The following is a 27,305-nucleotide window of genomic DNA, read 5'->3' on the forward strand; positions in this document are numbered from 1 at the left end:
AGGAAAGTGAAGAATGATGAGATGCCAAACTGAATAAATCAAGAAAAATATTGATGAAGAGAACAAGATATTGAATCAAAAGATAGAGACTGGTAGAACCACATAGGTGTTAGAACCTTAGGCTAGGAAACTAGTTGTGAAGTCAAAGAGGCTAAGTCAAAAGACACAGTCCATTTTAACAAAGATGGCTAACATAGATAATAGCAAAGGTAGATGTACATTCATGAAAAGATGGTGTAAAATGTGTTGTTGTTGTACAGGATTATTAATGCTTTTATGGAGCATCCTTGCTCTTGTCATTTCTTTTAAGGTCACTATAGATACATTAGAAGGACATAGTGAAAACAAAACTAATATAGGGAAAATTCCAAAGGTAGTTCCAACTAGAATAGATAATAATTATTTGCATAAAGACAGGTCAATAACAGATTTTTCTAATAATGTGTTTTCAAAATGATTGTATGAAATGAATATGTAAAGACAATGGATGTACGGGATTGCTACGTATCTATGGAGTTACCTGCATCTGTTTCTGAAGGAGTGACTTATCATCACCTTCCAGCAACGTATGGAATAACATGTAGTGTAATAGCCAGTTTATTTTATCAGACAGGGAAATTAGAATATTATTTTTCAGATGTAGATAACATTTTTGCGCTAGTGCCTTCTTATAATAAATTAAACAAAGTAAAACCTGCTAGGGTATTAGGTGAATTTTTCTTAGAAACTAAAGAACTAACATCAGAGTATATTTTTAGAAACAATTTGACATGTAGTTTGAAGAAGGAGGAAAAGACATTCCTAGACATGGTTGAAGAAAGGAGATTGAAAATGCAAAGAAAGGCAGCAGAAGGGAAAGTGGAGAAAACAGTCTGGGATATAGAGAAAGAAAAACATTTGAAAGGAGAAGCTAGTCCAACTATAGCTTTGGATTGGCCCCAGAAAGGGAAATTTTGAATTCGAAGGAATCAAACTGTGTATGATAATTATTTTTTAGGAAATAGTGAGTGCCATGATACATATCGAATCATGGGTGGATGGGGATTTAAAGGTAGTAAAGATCCAGTCTTTCCTGGATTATATTTTATTTGTGGGAACAGGGCATATTATCTTTTGCCAGACCATTGGTATGGCACATGTTACGTAGGCCTGGTCTTTCCGAAAAAATGTCATATGGATAGAGGAGAAGATAGTGTACATAGTTTAAGTAATCATTTAGCGAGGAGTAAGAGAGAATCTTGGGCAGAAATTATAGGTGACATTTTTGAAGCATTGATACGAGTAGTGGGAATTACTCTGAATGCAAACAAAATTAGAAAACAATAGTGGATCGCTTGTCAACAAGCACCGCTGGAGGATTTTTATTGGTAAACACTGAAATGGTTGCCATGCGTGCTATGGTAATGCAAAATCGACTTGCCCTTGATATATTATTGGCAAAAGAGGGTGGAGTCTGTGGAATGCTGAAGGTTCAACATTGTTGTACTTACATTCCTGACGAAAGCAAAGATCTGAAAATTTATATTAAGAATATTACTGAATTGCATGATGAAATTGCACCACTGGAGGTTGAAGGTGTTTGGCAAAAGATTGGAAAGAAAATAGCTGCTATTAAAAATTTCTTAGTAAAGCTTGGTAGTACATTTGTAGGCAAAATATTGTTTCCATTAACATGTGTAATTTTCATATTATTAATAATTAGATTAGGTTGTCTTTGCTGTAAAAATAAGAAAAATAAGAAAAGAATAAAAAGAGAAAAATTAAAAAGAAAAGACAAGGATCAAGATAGAGATTTGGAAGAGATAACATTAGAAGAATGGAAGGAGAGTATGTATAAAACAGCAAAAAGAGAAGAAATGGGTGAAACTGAATTATAATTAAGAGCAAGAAAACATTTTAAAGATTCCGTAAGACAGAACAAAAGTTTTGGGTGGTGTGGTGATAAAATCACCAAAGGGGGGATTGCATGAGCGGGTAATGCTAAATTTTGTATACCCACCCCATTTTGCATGTTGTTTTACTAATTAGATTAATTAATTAATTATAATCGAACTAATGGATTGGAGTGATGTGGAAAATACTTACCAACCTTACTAATATAGGAATTACACGTGGGATTTGCACCTGCATGGCCTAATTAATATGTGAACTGAATTCTGTACGCATATTAATGATAGATAATTAGAATAGTGCATGATATATGTCGCTTTTGTGATGTAATTGTGATTTGTGCTTTATTTAGTAAGTATAAACCGCACTGAGTGTTGCTTTTGCTAGCTAAATACACACACATATGGGTATTAGCGAGGGAATAACATTTAATTAGGCATTTTTATGTATTAATTACGTTTTTGTGTTTCTTTGCTTAAGTTGACCATTTCGAGTGGCCACAAAATGGCTGACTACTGTATCCGATGAAACCGGCTCCATTGCTCAAGGTTCTGGGTGAAGTGCGCATGCGTCACCACTAGCAACTGTGGCCTGGACCTGACCCCAGATGAACATCTACCTTCCAAGGACAGCCTGGGACATCAGCCAAATATTTTGAACAAAGACTGTTGTGTGAACCGGAACTGACAAGGGTCATAACCCAAAAGACACTTTCGTGAGAACCCAAAAGGATGATCCCTGATTGTCCAATCTGCGAATTCGGATGCCCAAACTTTGATACTTTTAACATCAATTTTACTATAAATTATGGTAGAATAGAGAAGTAATTGCGGTCGTTTTCCAATTTCCTGATGTTATGCTGACGGAGAGGACGGTGACACTGCAGGACAGCTGTTTTCCTGAATCTTTGACAGACTGATTGAATGCCCAATTTCCTGATGAACTGAACTTTCAAATTTGACGGGCATAGATTGATGAGACTACTGGATTTGACTTAGAAGACAATATTTAGCCAGAATAGGTAAATATGATGGTCAGCTGCTTGAACAACTAATGAATTTATTTGCATTAATTAGATGAAGAATTTATTTGATTCATTACAGAAATGAGTTGGTTTGTTTATTTATGAAAATGTATTAATGCGAAGAGAAAAAGAGAATTAGATAATCATTTAAACAGCAACTAGCAGATCCACCGCCAAGATTATGAGAGGAATACCAAAGATGGAATATAGGGCCTAATGAGCAACAGAAGGTGGTGTAGATTTGTCATTCATTAGGGTAAAAGTGGTATTTCCTTCTCATACCAGCGTTTGGAAGATAATCGCCTCCCACATGGACTAATGGTGAGTGAATGTTGGTGTTATGGGCCCCACCAGTGAATGTATGTTTAATGTGTGTATGTGAGATCTTTGGTCTGTGATAGAGGGAGGGATTTTGCACTCTACCCTGGATCACTAATGCATGAAAAAAAAGGCCACGTTTACATTTGCTTTTAAAGAGTACCAATAATGCTGCTTCTGCACACTAATGCTCTCGATAGGGAAAATAATATTGAGATTAGTACAATGGCGGGAGGTTAACAGTGAAAGGTATATTCATGAAATTAAGAATATTTGTTTTTCATTTACTTTAGAAAACATTTGGGCCTACATTTTCCGCATGACTACAAGGGGTTAAATCAGTGAATGGAATAAACTAATATGCTGAAAATCGAGCACTGGCAGAGAGTGGAGAAAAAGGAGTAGCTGACCTTGCTGAAAAAATGTTGTGTGCTTGCCAAGAAGCGGAAGAGATGGCTTGGGAAAAAGAAGAGATGTATTAACTTCTTCCGTCGAAAGCGGCAGTTTTCTGAAACATGTTACAGTCTTTAGGAGATGTGTAAGCTGCGTAATAATAATGAATAGAAAACAAAGAGTATTTGAAAAAGTGTTCGTGACTATGGTGGTGTGACAAAACACCCCCTGAATCAACCAATGAGAGACCAAAGTTTAGTGAATGTTTCAACTACTGTGGGTTGGACATGTGAGTTTTAGGGTATAACTGGGGTGCCTTTAGGGGTGTGGTTTAGGTCAGCTTTGGGAGAAGCTTAGAGGGAGATCATCACAGTCCGTCGGTTTGCTGAGGCCTACCTACCTGTACTATTGCCAAGTCCTGATGATCTTTGTTCCCTGAACCTATCTCGGGAAACCCTCTACCATCCCTGTGGTCAAGGGGTGGTATTTCCCTATATTCTTGGGTTAGTATATAGCTAGATGATTCGTACTTTGCATACTTATTTGCAAATGTATTTTGTCTCTGAAACGTTTGTCTCTTCACCTATCCACTCCTTCATGTGCATTTATTCATTGATATCAGTTTAATATTATTTGCATTGCTGTGTTTTCTCTCTCTCTCCTCGTGAGTAATACATTGATTGCCTTGTGATTTCTGTACATGTATAAGCTTTATTACTTACATTATTTGGCGATAAAAAGAATTAACTTTATACTGTGTTTTTAGATAATTATAGGTAGATAGATAGTTTATATTATTGCCATCAACTTCTCAACCTTAGGTCACTCGACCAAAGGAAAGAAGTTGGTATGCAGGCTCAGTTAGTTATTTAAAAATTGATAGATACGAGCCGGTATAATGAAACACTAATTTATTGTTTAGACGTTTTTGTGACTAAATAATTTCAGCGCCATTTCAGAGGATCTCATGTTGGGGGTGAGTTGGTTTTTGTGTTATGGGCCCATTTGAATGTATCGATTATCGATCCCTGATTGGCTCTGGATCATAAACTGTATATTTTAGCACTATTTCACACAAAAAATATAATTCAGCAATAATGGCAATCTGAGTGTTTGATTTCACGTGGTCTACTAGTTTATACCTGTATTCAGGCCTCGGCTGAAGTTAAATAACTCCAGAGTAATTTACCGGAATTTCGTGCTATGCTTGATACCCAAAATTCCCGAAGCTACGCCATTACTCCATATCGCATAGTAACGCCACTGTTTGCAGCAAAAGCATTATGCAGGAGCGCTGGATCGAAAAAAACCAGAATACAAGTGATTGTTGTTTACCACAATAGTGGTGTTTGCACTTGTTATTTAGCAGGAAATCATCCTTGCATCAAGAGTAGGAAGGGTGGGCAGGGATGAGGAAAGCAATGAGGCTGGGGAATGAGACAGGGCCTCATGGTGTGAGAGTGACAAGTATGATGGGCATATAACTGGGTAGGGGAGGGTGGCTGGGGTGTGGAGGTTGGCAGGGAGGGTGAGGGTGGCAGGGATGGGGAGGGTGGCAGGGGTGTGGAGGGTGGCATGGTTGTGGAGGGTGGCAAGGATGAGGAGGGTGGCAGGGGTGTAGAGGGTAGCAGGGGTGTAGAGAGCTGCAGGGATGGGGAGGGCCACAACAATACTGCACCCCACCCACACTACAATATACCTGCTTCCACATCTGCCCCAAAACTGAATTGAAACAATGAGTCACTGCCCTTCTGGGCAAAGAGAAGCTTTGTAGCAAGCAGCACAAGATACAATCTTCTCCTTCACTGTGCCAGCATGTATCCAGTCTTTTACACATTTTTCCATCAACCCCACACTCGCACCTACACTCCGATGCCTCCAGTTGGCCACCTCTCAGCAATGCCCTATCTCCACAGGGTCTCTGAACTTAGGATGCCAATAATAACCCCCAAGGCATATACAACACTATGTAAAAAAAAGTATGTCTCATTGACTCTGTCCTGTCCACAAAAACAATCCTGCCTGCAATGAAGGCACCCTTACACCATGGTGCTGATGTAACTGGGTTCCTTTCCTCTAAGTTTACTCAGGAACCCCCCTCTGGTCAATGACCTCTTTTTGTCTGCTATATAACTGTGGAGGGGAGAAATAATCTATAGCCAATCATACTTTAACTTTGCCCATGACCTCCAAAGGAACACAGACAACTAATCCAAATTATTATTATTTTATTGAAAAGCCAGAAACAGTTGGACATACAAACATCACAAAACAAGAGTGTAAAGATAAAAGGGCACTAATATAAAGCCAAACCTACGAACAATATTTAGTCTGTGCAACATGCACATAATAGCCAATTCCAAAATTAAAACATTAAAGGGATAGCATGAAAAAAAAAACATCAGCATTAAGTATTCAAAAATCAGCAAGAATTGTGATACTTTTTCCTTAAACATCAGCTTAGGAAGAGTAGGAAGGGTGGGCAGGGATGAGGAAAGCGATGAGGCTGGGGAGTGAGACAGGGCATCATGGCGTGAGAGTGACAGGTATGATGTGGCATATAACAGGGTAGGGGAGGGTGGCTGGGGTGTGGATGTTGGTAGCGATGTAGAGGGTGGCTGGGGTGTGGAGGGTAGCAGGTGTGTGGAGGGTGGCAGGGTTGGGGAGTGTGGCAGGGGAGTGGAGGGTGACAGGGATGGTGAGGATGGCACGGATGGGGAGGGTGGCAGGTCTGTGGAGGGTGGCATGGTTGTGGAGGGTGGCATGGATGTGGAGGGTGGCAGGGGTGTGGAGGGTAGCAGGGGTGTGGAAGGTGGCAGGGATGGGGAAGTTGGCAGGGTTGTGGAGATTGGCAGGGATGGGGAGGGTGGCAGGGTTGTGGAGAGCGGCAGGGATGGGGAGGGCCACTACAACACTGCACCCCACCCACACTACAATATACCTGCTTCCACTACTGCCCCAAAACCGAATTGAAAAAATGAGTCACTGCCCTTCTGGGCAAAGAGAAACTTTGCAGCAAGCAGCACAAGATACACACTTCTCCTTCACTGTGCCAGCATGTATCCAGTCTTTTACACATTTTCCTGTCAGCCCCACGCTCGCACCTACACTCCGATGCCTCCAGTTGGCCACCTCTCAGCAATGCCCTATCTCCACAGGGTGTCTGAACTTAGGACACCCATAATAACCCCCAAGGCATATACAACACTATGTAAAAGAAGTGTGTCTCATTGACTCTGTCCTGTACACTAAAATAATCCTGCCTGCAATTAAGGCACCCTTACACCATGGTGCTGATGGAACTGGGTTCCTTTCCTCTAAATTTACTCAGGAACCCCCCTCTGGTCAATGTCCTCTTTTTGTCTGCTATATAAGTGTGGAGGGGAGAAATAATCTATAGCCAATCATACTTTAACTTTGCCCATGACCTCCAAAGGAACACAGACAACTAATCCAAATTATTATTATTTTATTGAAAAGCCAGAAACAGTTGGACATACAAACATTTCAAAACAAGAGTGTAAAGATAAAAGGACACTAATACAAAGCCAAACCTACGAACAATATTTAGGTGCCAATTCTGATCCTGGAGAAACCGGGTACGAACCGTCGGACGGAGCATATTCTCCATCCGACTCGTACCCGGTTGAAACACATTACAAATATGCAAGTACGATTCGTATGGAAACACCATTTCCATACGAATCGTACAAAACACCGACCGACGAAAATAAACATACCAATGCCATTCGGGACGACGCGAACCGGCAACACCACAATACTGGTACGTACCGTTCCCACGCCTTAAGAGCGTGGGTACGGGTCGTACCACGCCCACCCCTACGTCACCCCAACAATGGCGGGATGGCCCGTACCCACGTGCTAAAGGCCTGGGCACGGCCCGTACCAGCATTGTTGGGGTGATGTGGGGGTACGCGTGGTACGGCTCGTACCCATGCTCTGAAAGCCTGGGTACGGTACGTACCGCTACGGCACACCAACATTGGTGGTCCACCCCGTACCCAGGCCTGCAGAACGTTGGTACGGGTATGTACGGAGCGTACCCCCACCCCACCAGTGTATGTACGGAGCGTACCCCCACCCCACCAGTGTATGTATGGAGCGTACCCCCACACCACCAGTGTATGTACAGAGTGTACCCCCACCCCACCAGTGAAAGTATAGAGCGTACCCCCACCCCACCAGTGTATGTATGGAGCGTACCCCCACCCCACCAGTGTATGTATGGAGCGTACCCCCACCCCACCAGTGTATGTACGGAGCGTACCCCCACCCCACCAATGTATGTATGGAGCGTACCCCCACCCCACCAGTGTATGTATGGAGCGTACCCCCACCCCACCAGTGTATGTATGGAGCGTACCCCCACCCCACCAGTGTATGTACGGAGCATACCCCCACCCCACCAGTGTATGTATGGAGCGTACCCCCACCCCACCAGTGTATGTATGGAGCGTACCCCCACCCCACCAATGTATGTATGGGGCGTACCCCCACCCCACCAATGTATGTATGGAGCGTACCCCCACCCCACCAGTGTATGTACAGAGCGTACCCCCACCCCACCAGTGTATGTACAGAGCGTGCCCCCACCCCACCAGTGTATGTATGGAGCGTACCCCCACCCCACCAGTGTATGTACAGAGCGTACCCCCACCCCACCAATGTATGTATGGAGTGTACCCCCACCCCACCAATGTATGTACGGAGCGTACCCCCACCCCACCAATGTATGTATGGGGCATACCCCCACCCCACCAATGTATGTATGGAGCGTACCCCCACCCCACCAGTGTATGTACGGAGCGTACCCCACCCCACCAATGTATGTATGGAGCGTACCCCCACCCCACCAGTGTATGTATGGAGCATACCCCCACCCCACCAGTGTATGTACGGAGCGTACCCCCACCCCACCAATGTATGTATGGAGCGTACCCCCACCCCACCAGTGTATGTACGGAGCGTACCCCCATCCCACCAGTGTATGTTCGCTGCGTACCCACACCCGTGTACGTACGAAGTGTACCTCAACCCGTGTATGAATGGAGCGAACCCCCACCCGTGTATGCATGGAGCGTAGATGGCCAGACACAGGAGGGGTGGTTGCCTATCACTCCCAGCAGTGCCCAGACATAGGAGGGGTGGGTGCAGAGTCCTCCCAGCAGTGCCCAGACATAGGAGGGGTGGGTGCAGAGTCCTCCCAGCAGTGCCCAGACATCGGAGGGGTGGGTGCAGAGTCCTCCCAGCAGTGCCCAGACATCGGAGGGGTGGGTGCCTAACACTCCCAGCAGTGCCCACACATAGGAGGGGTGGGTGCAGAGTCCTCCCAGCAGTGCCCAGACATAGGAGGAGTGGGTGCAGAGTCCTCCCAGCAGTGCCCAGACATAGGAGTGGTAGGTGCAGAGTCCTCCCAGCAGTGCCCAGACATAGGAGGGGTGGGTGCAGAGTCCTCCCAGCAGTGCCCAGACATAGGAGGGGTGGGTGCCTAACACTCCCAGCAGTGCCCACACATAGGAGGGGTGGGTGCAGAGTCCTCCCAGCAGTGCCCAGACATAGGAGGGGTGGGTGCAGAGGAATACCAGTAGTGGCCATGGCATGAAAAGGGTGGAGTACCCACAGATCCAAAGGCCACAATTGCCAGTCAGGTGCACAAAGACCCTGCAGAAGACGTAACACATGTGTGCGAGGCTGGGAGTACACACATGCATAGTGCGGAAAAGGGAACATGTCCACATGAAGTCATGGCAATATACTCCATACACAAGTACAGTGACCACCAAGGATGCCACTAATTATGCAGGTGGAGACATCGCTAGGCATGCATGTCCAAAGATGAAGGGTCCGGCACACACCCAGCTAATGTAGACATAGCTCAGCACAACACATTGTAAACACCCTGCAGGGAAGATGTCACGGTACACAGAGGAAGGAAAACACCCTGGAAAAATGTCACCATGCAGTCATTTCCTACATGAGCAAAGCTATTTAGCCAATACCTTGTGATGGCATACAGATACCAGGCTCCACCCAATGACCAGCACACCACAACATTTCCCAGCCACCCAACACATTTGCACCACCCCTAATCATGGAGCAGCAGCAACAACACCAATGCCAGAAAAGCTGTAGTGGTCAAAGGAAAAAATAAGGTTTGCTTTATTCAGCAGGAACAAAAATATTGTCATTCAAAAGTTCTAAAGTACAGGGCCCATTGGCCAGTCCATGAGTACAATCCGGAAGGGGGACACAGTGGGACACGTGTCCCCTGGCTTGCCTGCACAGTTCACACAACCTTGTCTTCCACAGGGGGGGGGCATCATGTGGGGGGGAAGGACCAGGCACCGCAGGGACAGGAGAGGCAAGGGTAGGTGTAGTGGGTGCAGGGACGGAGGACTCCACCACAGGGGGTGGGGCAGCGCCAAAGGTGGTGGTCAGAATGGCGCTGCACACGTTAGCAAGGTCCCCCAGCGTCTCCCCTGCACCCGAAGGAACCACAGGCCCCAAGGAGGGGGGGGTTCGGAGGGATGGGTCGCAGCGCTACTGGGGGAGGGTGTGGACAGGGGGGGACTCAACTACCCTGACCGGGGACTCCTTTGACCGCATGCGGGGTGGTGTCACACTGGGGCTCAGGGACAGAGCAGCCATGAAGGAATCCTTGCTTGAATCTTGGCCAGGAGAGCTGAGGGGAGTGGATTTGGAGGGAGTGGATTTTGCAGAATGTGGACTCCAACTCTGGCTGCGTGTCTTACGTTTGCCCCCGACCCAGTGGGTGTGCCTACTTCACCCTGTGTGTGCGTGCCAGGAGGTGTGCGCTTGGCTTTCCCTGGTTGTGTGGTGCCTGTGTCTGGTGGGGTGCGTGCATGGGGACGTCTGGGTGTGCATGGGACAGGCATGGGAGTGGGAATTGTGGATGGGGCAGGGGTAGGGGGGGACGAAGCGCTGCAGGAGACCCACTGCTGCAGTCAGTGTCGAGTCAATGGACCTCAGCAAGTTGCGTTGGTCAGACTGCGCGGCTGAAATGCCCTCCATGTATGCCTCCATCTGCGTGAGCACTCGGGTGTGGCCATGGAGGACATTAAGCATCGCAGTCTGACCAACCTGCAACTGCCGCAGGATGTCCACAGACTCGGCATTGGCGGCAGCAGTGGAGACAGGGGCAGGGGGTGCGGTGCCTGGCAAGAAGGAGACACGTGGTGACCTAGCACGGCAGGAAGGGACACGAGCAAGTGGGAGGCCGGTGATGGGAATGGAGGGGGCGGGTACAGATGGAGTGCTGCCTTCTGCAGTGGGAGCAGCCTCCGCCCCCTCGGAGAGCTCAGCCTCAGACCCGTCAGCCTCATAGTCGGTCGTGACACTGGACAGGTCCTCCGCCTCACTCCCCTCGGCCTCCGTGCCACCCGATGTGCCAGCCAAGATGTCACTGCCGGCACTGGTGCTCGCTCCCTCCTCACGGTCCGTGCCAGTGTCTCCCTCGGAGTCCCCCGACGATGCTGTGGGCAAGGTGAAGAGATAGGAAAAATCAGACACCTGTATACATATGTCACATGAGTCAAATCTACATAGGTTACAGTGCATAGCCTGAAAAGCAACATGATTAACATCCACAATACAAGGTACATATGTAGGCCCTGCAACACACAGTTGGTTGACCCACCATGCCACTGAGAAACAATGGAGAGCATGACACAACAGCAAATAACTTGATATCAAATTGGACAGAGAAGCCAGGCTCCGGGGACAATCGAGCACAGCATCTGCACCACACAGTGTTGCCAAAAAAGGGATGAGCAGGACCCATGTCTATCGAGTTTTGACACATGCTGCAAAGTCAATACTTAAAACCATGCCCAACATGACTGAGTCACTGCACCTTGAGTGTATGTCCAGACAAACATCACACACTGGCCAGACCTAGCAAGGACACTTCATTAGTTGACATGTAGGCCTTGCCCGCACCAGCCACCCCCTACCTGACACAATGTGATTGAGACAGAGGAAGTACTTACACCACTTACTCTGGGATGAAAAGACATGGCCTGCTTAAAATCCTGATTGTACACCAAATACCCCTGGTGCGCCTGTACACAAATATCATTTACAAACAACCATCATCAGATAGTTGTACCAAGACACAGGCACTGGCCCCCGTGAGCATGCACAAGCCAAATTGGGTGACCCTGTACAGTGGACAAATGTAGCACAGTTTACGTGAAGAATAATGAGGCCACGGTACAATGCCACAGAGGCCAACCTATGATGAAGACACAGAGAATGTCCACAGTGCTGGATGACACACATGAGACCGAGGATAAGCTGCCCCAGGGGGCTGTAGTGGCCACACTACTCCATGGTCCTGGATGGATATGACTGGAAAACAAGCCACCATCCCTGCACTATGCATCTCTCACACTCATGCACATCATGTCAGAGGGCACAAACTATGAGATGCATGCTGTAAGTCAGTACACTCTTAAGACACACTCCTATGTCGGGACGCTGCATCGGTGCCAACTAACATGGGCCCCACAATGACTGAACTGGACAGGGCACAGGCAAGGTCCCAACACCTGCTACACACCACCCCCACACATGATGCTGCAAGCATTGGGCACTTTGATAAACTGGCAGCTTAGATAACCTTGTGCAAGAGTGACTACACACAGACCAGGGAACACATGTCAAGGAGGGGAAGGGAGGTGGAACTGCACCGCTTTACTTTGGGGAACAGGATCTGCACTGCACATATAAACCCTGGCAGTGTATACATGCAACTGGGCACTTCCAAAAGTTGGTGAGACACAACAAACACACATGTACCTACCCCCTTCCTGCTGCTACTTCTCCCGTAAGCGCCTGTCCATGTCAGGGAAGACCACCGCCAGCACACGCTTCTGGATGTGGGTCAGACGGCGACGCCCATGGTTCTTACGGCTCACAGGTGAGTCCCCCAGCAGGACCCGTGCGATCCTCCGCGTCCAGCACCGGAAATCCTGCCAGTGTTTCCTCACCTGGGCTAGGCGCCGCTTCCGACCCTCCGTCTTCCTCACGGCACTGACGGCTTCCCTCCAGATCTCCTCCTTGGCACAGGCGCCTACCTGTGAGGATGAAAAAGTGAGACAACATCAATAAACCTGCCACATGTCACAGAGACACACATTATTACAATTTGGCTGGTTTAAACACGGCATAGTATGCAGCAAACTCCTTGCACCTTTGTCATAGTGACATTATCCTCTGTGGTAGGCCAAATGCACTACGTCCCATTGAAAGTACACAGGTGGCATGAGGGGTGCGACACAATCAATGATCCAGGCTCACACTGTGCATCACAAGCTACACCAGGATTATGTACAGCACCTCTAAGCAGTCACATGCCCCAGGCCACTGACGCAACCTCAGCAGAGTACACAGACACACACAGGCACAGGACAATCACCTGCCATTGGCAACTGCGGCTACAAACCTCACTCTGCACATGTGCCACTAGACTGGGGGGTGTCACAGGTGTGGTGCTGGCTCAGCACGCCAGACACACAGCACAGCTCCCTGCTCACATCAGATGTGCAGGGTATATCCATCCCTCATGCAGCTGGGGTGCAAAACTCCACATATGCACTCACCCACATGACAGGGAACTTACACACACTCCAATGTCCAGGGGACGACCACATCATTTGGACACTCTCACCACAGGTACACTGAACAAACACACATCTGTGGGTACTGCCACCTGTCACACTGGGGGGACCACAGAATCACATCAGGACTGTAGAAACAACTTTCACAGGAGGATTAGCCAGGCTGAATGTGGCATGCACCATGCAGTGATCGTCACAGTAAGCACTATGCAAGTGAGGAGTGCACACAGGAACTACAGCATGCACTGCATGGGAGACATGAGCCCTTCCCGCCCTTGGGACCCACTATTAAGAACATTGCATGTCTGTCACACCTGGACACAATGCCAGAAGTCACAGTCACAAAAAGGGGCACTGTCTAAGCTAGTGGACTCAGCACTCACCTGCTCCCCTGGTCGACCATACAGCATGGTGTACTGTGGGAGGATGATGTCCAGCAACGTCTCATTCTCCTCTTGGGTGAAAGGCTGGGCCCTCTCCACAGACCTGGACATGGTGCCAGAGGAATCACGAGCAGCAGCAGTGTTGTGGAATGAAAGGATGTGCAGGCAAGTGCTCTCTCATGGGACCTGGCTGCCTTATATCTGCATTGCTGCCCTGTTTCATTTACAGGAGTACAGAGTGATTGGTCACTCACATTTGCATCCTACGTTTCCTCCAATCCCCACTGACTGCCTTTGCATGGTTTAAAAATTGAGCATGATGTCAAGTCAACAACCACTTTGCAACAAAGTAGATTGTTTCCAACCGATTTTTGCTGGCCACCTGATGCAACAACTCAGAACTTTAAAATCAGTCTCCATGACAACCAGCATGCATTTTTGCTTGTATACTTGTCCCTCATGTGTCCCCTATGTAATTTTGATATTCACACACAGGTACGGTGCCTTCCAGGGCCCTAGGGCACCCCTAATGCACAGAAACGGGCCGTACACGCATGTGTACGGTCCCAATCACTATGGGTTTGCTCGCGTAGGCGTACCTATAGTGATACGGACCGTACACGCGTGTGTACGGTCCCAATCACTATGGGTTTGCTCGCGTAGGCGCACCCATAGTGATACGGACCGTACACGCGTGTGTACGGTTCGTATCTCTATGGGTTTGCTCGCGTAGGCGTACCCATAGTGATACGGACCGTACACGCGTGTGTACGGTTCGTATCACTATGGGTTTGCTCGCGTACCTATAGTGATATGGACCGTACACACGCGTGTACAGTCCATATCACTATAGGTACGCCTACGCGAGCAAACCCATAGTGATTGGGACCGTACACACGCGTGTACGGTCCGTATCACTATGGGTACGCCAACGCGAGCAAACCCATAGTGATACGAACCGTACACACGCGTGTACGGTCCGTATTACTGTAGGTACGCCTACGCGAGCAAACCCATAGTGATTGGGACCGTACACACGCGTGTACGGTCCGTATCACTATAGGTACGCCTACGTGAGCAAACCCATAGTGATTGGGAGCATACACACGCGTGTACGGTCCGTATCACTATAGGTACGCCTACGCGAGCAAACCCATAGTGATTGGGAGCGTACACACGCGTGTACGGTCCGTATCACTATAGGTACGCCTACGCGAGCAAACCCATAGTGATTGGGAGCGTACACACGCGTGTATGGTCCGTATCACTATAGGTACGCCTACGCGAGCAAACCCATAGTGATTGGGAGCGTACACACGCGTGTACGGTCCCTATCACTTTGGGTACGCATACGCGTGCACTCCCATGGTGATTGGGAAGGGACACACACCCTCAGTGCGTATGTACGGTGCCTTTCACACGTGACAGTGGTGACAGGCGGCACACAGGAAGAAATTGGGCTGACATACTTGTCCAAGGCTGGACATCAAGGCATTGTCTGTGCAGTACTATATGTGTGTGGCAGAGGTATGTCAGGCTGTGATGTGGCACATCACTCCTGAGTAGTGACGGCAATAGATGTGTGATGAGATGTGTACACATGACATGTGTGATGGTGCACCATGTGCCAGACATCCCCTTCACTCCTTTGACATGTGTGCATGTGGTACTGACTACTTGAGGAAAGCGTCACTGGCATGGAACAGTCACCTACACCCGCAACTGTCCCCTGATGCCAGGAACAGGGGTTGTCACACCTGACATGTGACTACCCGCGTTGCACAATGTGACTATGTCATGTGTGTGTCGTGTGTTCCCATAAGCTTGCTGTTGGTGTCCCCTCAAATGCATCTGCAGTTGCTGCAACCAACATGTGTCTGTGTGTAGATGGCCATGGCACACTGTTACGCACACCAGGCCACATGTGGAATCGGACGTAAGGTGTGTATGTATGCATGGAACACGGAGTTGCGAAACAAGGACATATCTGCATACTCTCAATGTATGTGTGATCAGTCTTGATATGTACACCTTCATGGCAAGGTGTGTGGTCTGTCCTTATTCTATGTCATGTGACCTGTGGCTCCAGTGTTCCACTACCTGTCTCTGAGAGCAACATCCTTCATCTGCACATATGTGGATGTCTGTCACTCCTGTGATGCGTCTGCCTGTTCACTTACACTGGCCCACAGCTAGTCTCATGGCATGGGATGTGGAGGTTCACAATCCACGTTTGTAGCTGCTTCTTGGTAGGAGTGTCACCTGCCTGGCATACGTGTTCAGGGCATATTGCACAGACCTGACTGTGTATGTAGCATATGTGTATTGACAGATGAACATGTGCCCAGTACATAGAAATTGTTGTTGCAGTGAACTCACTCCTTGTTGTTCCTTCACAATTACTGCAGGGCTCCGCCTCTCCCCCGACCAATTCCAGACTTGGCTGGCATGCGGGAGAATGACTGTATACGCCGGCACCGCTTCCCCCAATGGTTGATTGAGAACTTGACGGCAAGGCTGGCACAACACCTGCAACCGCTACACAGGTATCCTACGGCACTGACACCCAAGATGAAGGTAATGGCAGCCCTACATTTCTTTGCCACGGGTACCTTTCAAAAGACCATTGCTCATGTTGGCGGGATGTCCCAAACGATGTTTAGCCAGGTTCTGCATGATTTTTTAGAGGCCATGTTGCTGCACCTGGATGAGTTCATTAAGTTCCCAACTCCTGAGCAGTTGACAGGTGTCAAGCGTGACTTCTATGCCCTGGGAGGGATGCCCCATGTCATTGGGTCCATAGATGGGACACATGTGGCGTTGGTACCACCACATGCACAGGAGGTAGCGTACAGGAATCGCAAGCATTACCACTCCATCAATGCCCTTGTGGTGTGTCTTGCCAACATGGTGATTTCCCATGTCTGTGCTCGTTTTCCAGGATCAGCACACGATGCCTACATCATGAGGCGTAGCAGGGTGCCTGAAATGATACTGCAGCTGCGCAACGAGCGAGCATGTATTGTTGGTGGGTACCTGTAAATTTGCGTTAAATTCCTGTCTGACTGCTTCTCCTGACCCACTTTTGTCCATGTTGTTTACATGTAGGGACGCTGGCTATCCCAACATGCCATGGCTGATCACGCCTCTACGCAACCCCAGCACGCCGGCCCAGCACCGCTACAACAACACCCATGGGCGGACCAGGCGAGTGATCGAGAGGTCCTTTGGCCTCCTGAAGAGCCGTTTTCGTTGCCTCCACAAGACCGGTCAAGACTGATTTGCATATGGCCATGTCTAAACTGGGGTGGTGTAGTGGGCAAAAGAACGATGGATTTAACCCAGATCTCTTGACTGGGGGAGAATGTCTGCATTGTCAGCATTCCGTCCATCATTTGTTTGTTGTAACGCTTTTCGCCCTAAGTGGGATGGGTATTCCCAGACGTGGGACCCGTGCTCACTACGCCACTGGAGTCAAGCTATCCTGGCTGATGACGGCTGATAGCCAGAAACTGGTCCTAGGATGCTTGATTCCGGTCCAGGGAAGACATGGCTTGGCAGTTCGGGCTGGACTGTTCCCATGAGGCACAGGGTCAAGACTGATTTGCATATGGCCATGTCTAAACTGGGGTGGTGTAGTGGGCAAAAGAACGATGGATTTAACCCAGATCTCTTGACTGGGGGAGAATGTCTGCATTGTCAGCATTCTGTCCATCATTTGTTTGTTGTAACGCTTTTCGCCCTAAGTGGGATGGGTATTCCCAGACGTGGGACCCGTGCTCACTACGCCACTGGAGTCAAGCTATCCTGGCTGATGACGGATGATAGCCAGAAACCGGTCCTAGGATGCTTGATTCCGGTCCAGGGAAGACATGGCTTGGCAGTTCGGGCTGGACTGTTCCCATGAGGCACAGGGTCAAGACTGATTTGCATATGGCCATGTCTAAACTGGGGTGGTGTAGTGGGCAAAAGAACGATGGATTTAACCCAGATCTCTTGACTGGGGTAGAATGTCTGCATTGTCAGCATTCCGTCCATCATTTGTTTGTTGTAACGCTTTTCGCCCTAAGTGGGATGGGTATTCCCAGACGTGGGACCCGTGCTCACTACGCCACTGGAGTCAAGCTATCCTGGCTGATGACGGCTGATAGCCAGAAACCGGTCCTAGGATGCTTGATTCCGGTCCAGGGAAGACATGGCTTGGCAGTTCGGGCTGGACTGTTCCCATGAGGCACAGGGTCAAGACTGATTTGCATATGGCCATGTCTAAACTGGGGTGGTGTAGTGGGCAAAAGAACGATGGATTTAACCCAGATCTCTTGACTGGGGGAGAATGTCTGCATTGTCAGCATTCCGTCCATCATTTGTTTGTTGTAACGCTTTTCGCCCTCAGTGGGATGGGTATTCCCAGACGTGGGACCCGTGCTCACTACGCCACTGGAGTCAAGCTATCCTGGCTGATGACGGCTGATAGCCAGAAACCGGTCCTAGGATGCTTGATTCCGGTCCAGGGAAGACATGGCTTGGCAGTTCGGGCTGGACTGTTCCCATGAGGCACAGGGTCAAGACTGATTTGCATATGGCCATGTCTAAACTGGGGTGGTGTAGTGGGCAAAAGAACGATGGATTTAACCCAGATCTCTTGACTGGGGGAGAATGTCTGCATTGTCAGCATTCCGTCCATCATTTGTTTGTTGTAACGCTTTTTGCCCTAAGTGGGATGGGTTTTCCCAGACGTGGGACCCGTGCTCACTACGCCACTGGAGTCAAGCTATCCTGACTGATGACGGCTGATAGCCAGAAACCGGTCCTAGGATGCTTGATTCCGGTCCAGGGAAGACATGGCTTGGCAGTTCGGGCTGGACTGTTCCCATGAGGCACAGGGTCAAGACTGATTTGCATATGGCCATGTCTAAACTGGGGTGGTGTAGTGGGCAAAAGAACGATGGATTTAACCCAGATCTCTTGACTGGGGGAGAATGTCTGCATTGTCAGCATTCCGTCCATCATTTGTTTGTTGTAACGCTTTTCGCCCTAAGTGGGATGGGTATTCCCAGACGTGGGACCCGTGCTCACTACGCCACTGGAGTCAAGCTATCCTGGCTGATGACGGCTGATAGCCAGAAACCGGTCCTAGGATGCTTGATGCCGGTCCAGGGAAGACATGGCTTGGCAGTTCGGGCTGGACTGTTCCCATGAGGCACAGGGTCAAGACTGATTTGCATATGGCCATGTCTAAACTGGGGTGGTGTAGTGGGCAAAAGAACGATGGATTTAACCCAGATCTCTTGACTGGGGGAGAATGTCTGCATTGTCAGCATTCCGTTCATCATTTGTTTGTTGTAACGCTTTTCGCCCTAAGTGGGATGGGTATTCCCAGACGTGGGACCCGTGCTCACTACGCCACTGGAGTCAAGCTATCCTGGCTGATGACGGCTGATAGCCAGAAACCGGTCCTAGGATGCTTGATTCCGGTCCAGGGAAGACATGGCTTGGCAGTTCGGGCTGGACTGTTCCCATGAGGCACAGGGTCAAGACTGATTTGCATATGACCATGTCTAAACTGGGGTGGTGTAGTGGGCAAAAGAACGATGGATTTAACCCAGATCTCTTGACTGGGGGAGAATGTCTGCATTGTCAGCATTCCGTCCATCATTTGTTTGTTGTAACGCTTTTCGCCCTAAGTGGGATGGGTATTCCCAGACGTGGGACCCGTGCTCACTACGTCACTGGAGTCAAGCTATCCTGGCTGATGACAGCTGATAGCCAGAAACCGGTCCTAGGATGCTTGATTCCGGTCCAGGGAAGACATGGCTTGGCAGTTCGGGCTGGACTGTTCCCATGAGGCACAGGGTCAAGACTGATTTGCATATGGCCATGTCTAAACTGGGGTGGTGTAGTGGGCAAAAGAACAATGGATTTAACCCAGATCTCTTGACTGGGGGAGAATGTCTGCATTGTCAGCATTCCGTCCATCATTTGTTTGTTGTAACGCTTTTCGCCCTAAGTGGGATGGGTATTCCCAGACGTGGGACCCGTGCTCACTACGCCACTGGAGTCAAGCTATCCTGGCTGATGACGGCTGATAGCCAGAAACCGGTCCTAGGATGCTTGATTCCGGTCCAGGGAAGACATGGCTTGGCAGTTCGGGCTGGACTGTTCCCATGAGGCACAGGGTCAAGACTGATTTGCATATGGCCATGTCTAAACTGGGGTGGTGTAGTGGGCAAAAGAACGATGGATTTAACCCAGATCTCTTGACTGGGGGAGAATGTCTGCATTGTCAGCATTCCGTCCATCATTTGTTTGTTGTAACGCTTTTCGCCCTCAGTGGGATGGGTATTCCCAGACGTGGGACCCGTGCTCACTACGCCACTGGAGTCAAGCTATCCTGGCTGATGACGGCTGATAGCCAGAAACCGGTCCTAGGATGCTTGATTCCGGTCCAGGGAAGACATGGCTTGGCAGTTCGGGCTGGACTGTTCCCATGAGGCACAGGGTCAAGACTGATTTGCATATGGCCATGTCTAAACTGGGGTGGTGTAGTGGGCAAAAGAACGATGGATTTAACCCAGATCTCTTGACTGGGGGAGAATGTCTGCATTGTCAGCATTCCGTCCATCATTTGTTTGTTGTAACGCTTTTTGCCCTAAGTGGGATGGGTTTTCCCAGACGTGGGACCCGTGCTCACTACGCCACTGGAGTCAAGCTATCCTGACTGATGACGGCTGATAGCCAGAAACCGGTCCTAGGATGCTTGATTCCGGTCCAGGGAAGACATGGCTTGGCAGTTCGGGCTGGACTGTTCCCATGAGGCACAGGGTCAAGACTGATTTGCATATGGCCATGTCTAAACTGGGGTGGTGTAGTGGGCAAAAGAACGATGGATTTAACCCAGATCTCTTGACTGGGGGAGAATGTCTGCATTGTCAGCATTCCGTCCATCATTTGTTTGTTGTAACGCTTTTCGCCCTAAGTGGGATGGGTATTCCCAGACGTGGGACCCGTGCTCACTACGCCACTGGAGTCAAGCTATCCTGGCTGATGACGGCTGATAGCCAGAAACCGGTCCTAGGATGCTTGATGCCGGTCCAGGGAAGACATGGCTTGGCAGTTCGGGCTGGACTGTTCCCATGAGGCACAGGGTCAAGACTGATTTGCATATGGCCATGTCTAAACTGGGGTGGTGTAGTGGGCAAAAGAACGATGGATTTAACCCAGATCTCTTGACTGGGGGAGAATGTCTGCATTGTCAGCATTCCGTTCATCATTTGTTTGTTGTAACGCTTTTCGCCCTAAGTGGGATGGGTATTCCCAGACGTGGGACCCGTGCTCACTACGCCACTGGAGTCAAGCTATCCTGGCTGATGACGGCTGATAGCCAGAAACCGGTCCTAGGATGCTTGATTCCGGTCCAGGGAAGACATGGCTTGGCAGTTCGGGCTGGACTGTTCCCATGAGGCACAGGGTCAAGACTGATTTGCATATGACCATGTCTAAACTGGGGTGGTGTAGTGGGCAAAAGAACGATGGATTTAACCCAGATCTCTTGACTGGGGGAGAATGTCTGCATTGTCAGCATTCCGTCCATCATTTGTTTGTTGTAACGCTTTTCGCCCTAAGTGGGATGGGTATTCCCAGACGTGGGACCCGTGCTCACTACGTCACTGGAGTCAAGCTATCCTGGCTGATGACAGCTGATAGCCAGAAACCGGTCCTAGGATGCTTGATTCCGGTCCAGGGAAGACATGGCTTGGCAGTTCGGGCTGGACTGTTCCCATGAGGCACAGGGTCAAGACTGATTTGCATATGGCCATGTCTAAACTGGGGTGGTGTAGTGGGCAAAAGAACAATGGATTTAACCCAGATCTCTTGACTGGGGGAGAATGTCTGCATTGTCAGCATTCCGTCCATCATTTGTTTGTTGTAACGCTTTTCGCCCTAAGTGGGATGGGTATTCCCAGACGTGGGACCCGTGCTCACTACGCCACTGGAGTCAAGCTATCCTGGCTGATGACGGCTGATAGTCAGAAACCGGTCCTAGGATGCTTGATTCCGGTCCAGGGAAGACATGGCTTGGCAGTTCGGGCTGGACTGTTCCCATGAGGCACAGGGTCAAGACTGATTTGCATATGGCCATGTCTAAACTGGGGTGGTGTAGTGGGCAAAAGAACGATGGATTTAACCCAGATCTCTTGACTGGGGGAGAATGTCTGCATTGTCAGCATTCCGTCCATCATTTGTTTGTTGTAACGCTTTTCGCCCTCAGTGGGATGGGTATTCCCAGACGTGGGACCCGTGCTCACTACGCCACTGGAGTCAAGCTATCCTGGCTGATGACTGCTGATAGCCAGAAACCGGTCCTAGGATGCTTGATTCCGGTCCAGGGAAGACATGGCTTGGCAGTTCGGGCTGGACTGTTCCCATGAGGCACAGGGTCAAGACTGATTTGCATATGGCCATGTCTAAACTGGGGTGGTGTAGTGGGCAAAAGAACGATGGATTTAACCCAGATCTCTTGACTGGGGGAGAATGTCTGCATTGTCAGCATTCCGTCCATCATTTGTTTGTTGTAACGCTTTTTGCCCTAAGTGGGATGGGTATTCCCAGACGTGGGACCCGTGCTCACTACGCCACTGGAGTCAAGCTATCCTGACTGATGACGGCTGATAGCCAGAAACCGGTCCTAGGATGCTTGATTCCGGTCCAGGGAAGACATGGCTTGGCAGTTCGGGCTGGACTGTTCCCATGAGGCACAGGGTCAAGACTGATTTGCATATGGCCATGTCTAAACTGGGGTGGTGTAGTGGGCAAAAGAACGATGGATTTAACCCAGATCTCTTGACTGGGGGAGAATGTCTGCATTGTCAGCATTCCGTCCATCATTTGTTTGTTGTAACGCTTTTCGCCCTAAGTGGGATGGGTATTCCCAGACGTGGGACCCGTGCTCACTACGCCACTGGAGTCAAGCTATCCTGGCTGATGACGGCTGATAGCCAGAAACCGGTCCTAGGATGCTTGATTCCGGTCCAGGGAAGACATGGCTTGGCAGTTCGGGCTGGACTGTTCCCATGAGGCACAGGGTCAAGACTGATTTGCATATGGCCATGTCTAAACTGGGGTGGTGTAGTGGGCAAAAGAACGATGGATTTAACCCAGATCTCTTGACTGGGGGAGAATGTCTGCATTGTCAGCATTCCGTCCATCATTTGTTTGTTGTAACGCTTTTCGCCCTAAGTGGGATGGGTATTCCCAGACGTGGGACCCGTGCTCACTACGCCACTGGAGTCAAGCTATCCTGGCTGATGACGGCTGATAGCCAGAAACCGGTCCTAGGATGCTTGATTCCGGTCCAGGGAAGACATGGCTTGGCAGTTCGGGCTGGACTGTTCCCATGAGGCACAGGGTCAAGACTGATTTGCATATGGCCATGTCTAAACTGGGGTGGTGTAGTGGGCAAAAGAACGATGGATTTAACCCAGATCTCTTGACTGGGGGAGAATGTCTGCATTGTCAGCATTCCGTCCATCATTTGTTTGTTGTAACGCTTTTTGCCCTAAGTGGGATGGGTATTCCCAGACGTGGGACCCGTGCTCACTACGCCACTGGAGTCAAGCTATCCTGACTGATGACGGCTGATAGCCAGAAACCGGTCCTAGGATGCTTGATTCCGGTCCAGGGAAGACATGGCTTGGCAGTTCGGGCTGGACTGTTCCCATGAGGCACAGGGTCAAGACTGATTTGCATATGGCCATGTCTAAACTGGGGTGGTGTAGTGGGCAAAAGAACGATGGATTTAACCCAGATCTCTTGACTGGGGGAGAATGTCTGCATTGTCAGCATTCCGTCCATCATTTGTTTGTTGTAACGCTTTTCGCCCTAAGTGGGATGGGTATTCCCAGACGTGGGACCCGTGCTTACTACGCCACTGGAGTCAAGCTATCCTGGCTGATGACGGCTGATAGCCAGAAACCGGTCCTAGGATGCTTGATGCCGGTCCAGGGAAGACATGGCTTGGCAGTTCGGGCTGGACTGTTCCCATGAGGCACAGGGTCAAGACTGATTTGCATATGGCCATGTCTAAACTGGGGTGGTGTAGTGGGCAAAAGAACGATGGATTTAACCCAGATCTCTTGACTGGGGGAGAATGTCTGCATTGTCAGCATTCCGTTCATCATTTGTTTGTTGTAACGCTTTTCGCCCTAAGTGGGATGGGTATTCCCAGACGTGGGACCCGTGCTCACTACGCCACTGGAGTCAAGCTATCCTGGCTGATGACGGCTGATAGCCAGAAACCGGTCCTAGGATGCTTGATTCCGGTCCAGGGAAGACATGGCTTGGCAGTTCGGGCTGGACTGTTCCCATGAGGCACAGGGTCAAGACTGATTTGCATATGACCATGTCTAAACTGGGGTGGTGTAGTGGGCAAAAGAACGATGGATTTAACCCAGATCTCTTGACTGGGGGAGAATGTCTGCATTGTCAGCATTCCGTCCATCATTTGTTTGTTGTAACGCTTTTCGCCCTAAGTGGGATGGGTATTCCCAGACGTGGGACCCGTGCTCACTACGTCACTGGAGTCAAGCTATCCTGGCTGATGACAGCTGATAGCCAGAAACCGGTCCTAGGATGCTTGATTCCGGTCCAGGGAAGACATGGCTTGGCAGTTCGGGCTGGACTGTTCCCATGAGGCACAGGGTCAAGACTGATTTGCATATGGCCATGTCTAAACTGGGGTGGTGTAGTGGGCAAAAGAACAATGGATTTAACCCAGATCTCTTGACTGGGGGAGAATGTCTGCATTGTCAGCATTCCGTCCATCATTTGTTTGTTGTAACGCTTTTCGCCCTAAGTGGGATGGGTATTCCCAGACGTGGGACCCGTGCTCACTACGCCACTGGAGTCAAGCTATCCTGGCTGATGACGGCTGATAGTCAGAAACCGGTCCTAGGATGCTTGATTCCGGTCCAGGGAAGACATGGCTTGGCAGTTCGGGCTGGACTGTTCCCATGAGGCACAGGGTCAAGACTGATTTGCATATGGCCATGTCTAAACTGGGGTGGTGTAGTGGGCAAAAGAACGATGGATTTAACCCAGATCTCTTGACTGGGGGAGAATGTCTGCATTGTCAGCATTCCGTCCATCATTTGTTTGTTGTAACGCTTTTCGCCCTCAGTGGGATGGGTATTCCCAGACGTGGGACCCGTGCTCACTACGCCACTGGAGTCAAGCTATCCTGGCTGATGACTGCTGATAGCCAGAAACCGGTCCTAGGATGCTTGATTCCGGTCCAGGGAAGACATGGCTTGGCAGTTCGGGCTGGACTGTTCCCATGAGGCACAGGGTCAAGACTGATTTGCATATGGCCATGTCTAAACTGGGGTGGTGTAGTGGGCAAAAGAACGATGGATTTAACCCAGATCTCTTGACTGGGGGAGAATGTCTGCATTGTCAGCATTCCGTCCATCATTTGTTTGTTGTAACGCTTTTTGCCCTAAGTGGGATGGGTATTCCCAGACGTGGGACCCGTGCTCACTACGCCACTGGAGTCAAGCTATCCTGACTGATGACGGCTGATAGCCAGAAACCGGTCCTAGGATGCTTGATTCCGGTCCAGGGAAGACATGGCTTGGCAGTTCGGGCTGGACTGTTCCCATGAGGCACAGGGTCAAGACTGATTTGCATATGGCCATGTCTAAACTGGGGTGGTGTAGTGGGCAAAAGAACGATGGATTTAACCCAGATCTCTTGACTGGGGGAGAATGTCTGCATTGTCAGCATTCCGTCCATCATTTGTTTGTTGTAACGCTTTTCGCCCTAAGTGGGATGGGTATTCCCAGACGTGGGACCCGTGCTCACTACGCCACTGGAGTCAAGCTATCCTGGCTGATGACGGCTGATAGCCAGAAACCGGTCCTAGGATGCTTGATTCCGGTCCAGGGAAGACATGGCTTGGCAGTTCGGGCTGGACTGTTCCCATGAGGCACAGGGTCAAGACTGATTTGCATATGGCCATGTCTAAACTGGGGTGGTGTAGTGGGCAAAAGAACGATGGATTTAACCCAGATCTCTTGACTGGGGGAGAATGTCTGCATTGTCAGCATTCCGTCCATCATTTGTTTGTTGTAACGCTTTTCGCCCTAAGTGGGATGGGTATTCCCAGACGTGGGACCCGTGCTCACTACGCCACTGGAGTCAAGCTATCCTGGCTGATGACGGCTGATAGCCAGAAACCGGTCCTAGGATGCTTGATTCCGGTCCAGGGAAGACATGGCTTGGCAGTTCGGGCTGGACTGTTCCCATGAGGCACAGGGTCAAGACTGATTTGCATATGACCATGTCTAAACTGGGGTGGTGTAGTGGGCAAAAGAACGATGGATTTAACCCAGATCTTTTGACTGGGGGAGAATGTCTGCATTGTCAGCATTCCGTCCATCATTTGTTTGTTGTAACGCTTTTCGCCCTAAGTGGGATGGGTATTCCCAGACGTGGGACCCGTGCTCACTACGCCACTGGAGTCAAGCTATCCTGGCTGATGACGGCTGATAGCCAGAAACCGGTCCTAGAATGCTTGATTCCGGTCCAGGGAAGACATGGCTTGGCAGTTCGGGCTGGACTGTTCCCATGAGGCACAGGGTCAGGACTGATTTGCATATGGCCATGTCTAAACTGGGGTGGTGTAGTGGGCAAAAGAACGATGGATTTAACCCAGATCTCTTGACTGGGGGAAAATGTCTGCATTGTCAGCATTCCGTCCATCATTTGTTTGTTGTAACGCTTTTCGCCCTAAGTGGGATGGGTATTCCCAGACGTGGGACCCGTGCTCACTACGCCACTGGAGTCAAGCTATCCCGGCTGATGACGGCTGATAGCCAGAAACCGGTCCTAGGATGCTTGATTCCGGTCCAGGGAAGACATGGCTTGGCAGTTCGGGCTGGACTGTTCCCATGAGGCACAGGGTCAAGACTGATTTGCATATGGCCATGTCTAAACTGGGGTGGTGTAGTGGGCAAAAGAACGATGGATTTAACCCAGATCTCTTGACTGGGGGAGAATGTCTGCATTGTCAGCATTCCGTCCATCATTTGTTTGTTGTAACGCTTTTCGCCCTAAGTGGGATGGGTATTCCCAGACGTGGGACCCGTGCTCACTACCCCACTGGAGTCAAGCTATCCTGGCTGATGACGGCTGATAGCCAGAAACCGGTCCTAGGATGCTTGATGCCGGTCCAGGGAAGACATGGCTTGGCAGTTCGGGCTGGACTGTTCCCATGAGGCACAGGGTCAAGACTGATTTGCATATGGCCATGTCTAAACTGGGGTGGTGTAGTGGGCAAAAGAACGATGGATTTAACCCAGATCTCTTGACTGGGGGAGAATGTCTCCATTGTCAGCATTCTGTCCATCATTTGTTTGTTGTAACGCTCCACAAGACCGGCGGCACACTCCCATATGCACCGGTGAAGGTCTGCAAAATCTTCATGGTGTGCTGCATGCTGCACAACATGGCAGTTGAGAAAGCTGTGCCACTCATCCTGGATCCGGATGAGCAGGACCATCCACCCGTGGAGGATGTAGGGCTTGGTGATGAGGCTAGTGATGTTGAGGATGTGGAGCCGCAACAGGACATCCGCAG

This window comes from Triturus cristatus, chromosome 12 (genome assembly GCF_964204655.1).
Source record: "Triturus cristatus chromosome 12, aTriCri1.1, whole genome shotgun sequence".
Taxonomy (NCBI): Eukaryota; Metazoa; Chordata; class Amphibia; order Caudata; family Salamandridae; genus Triturus; species Triturus cristatus.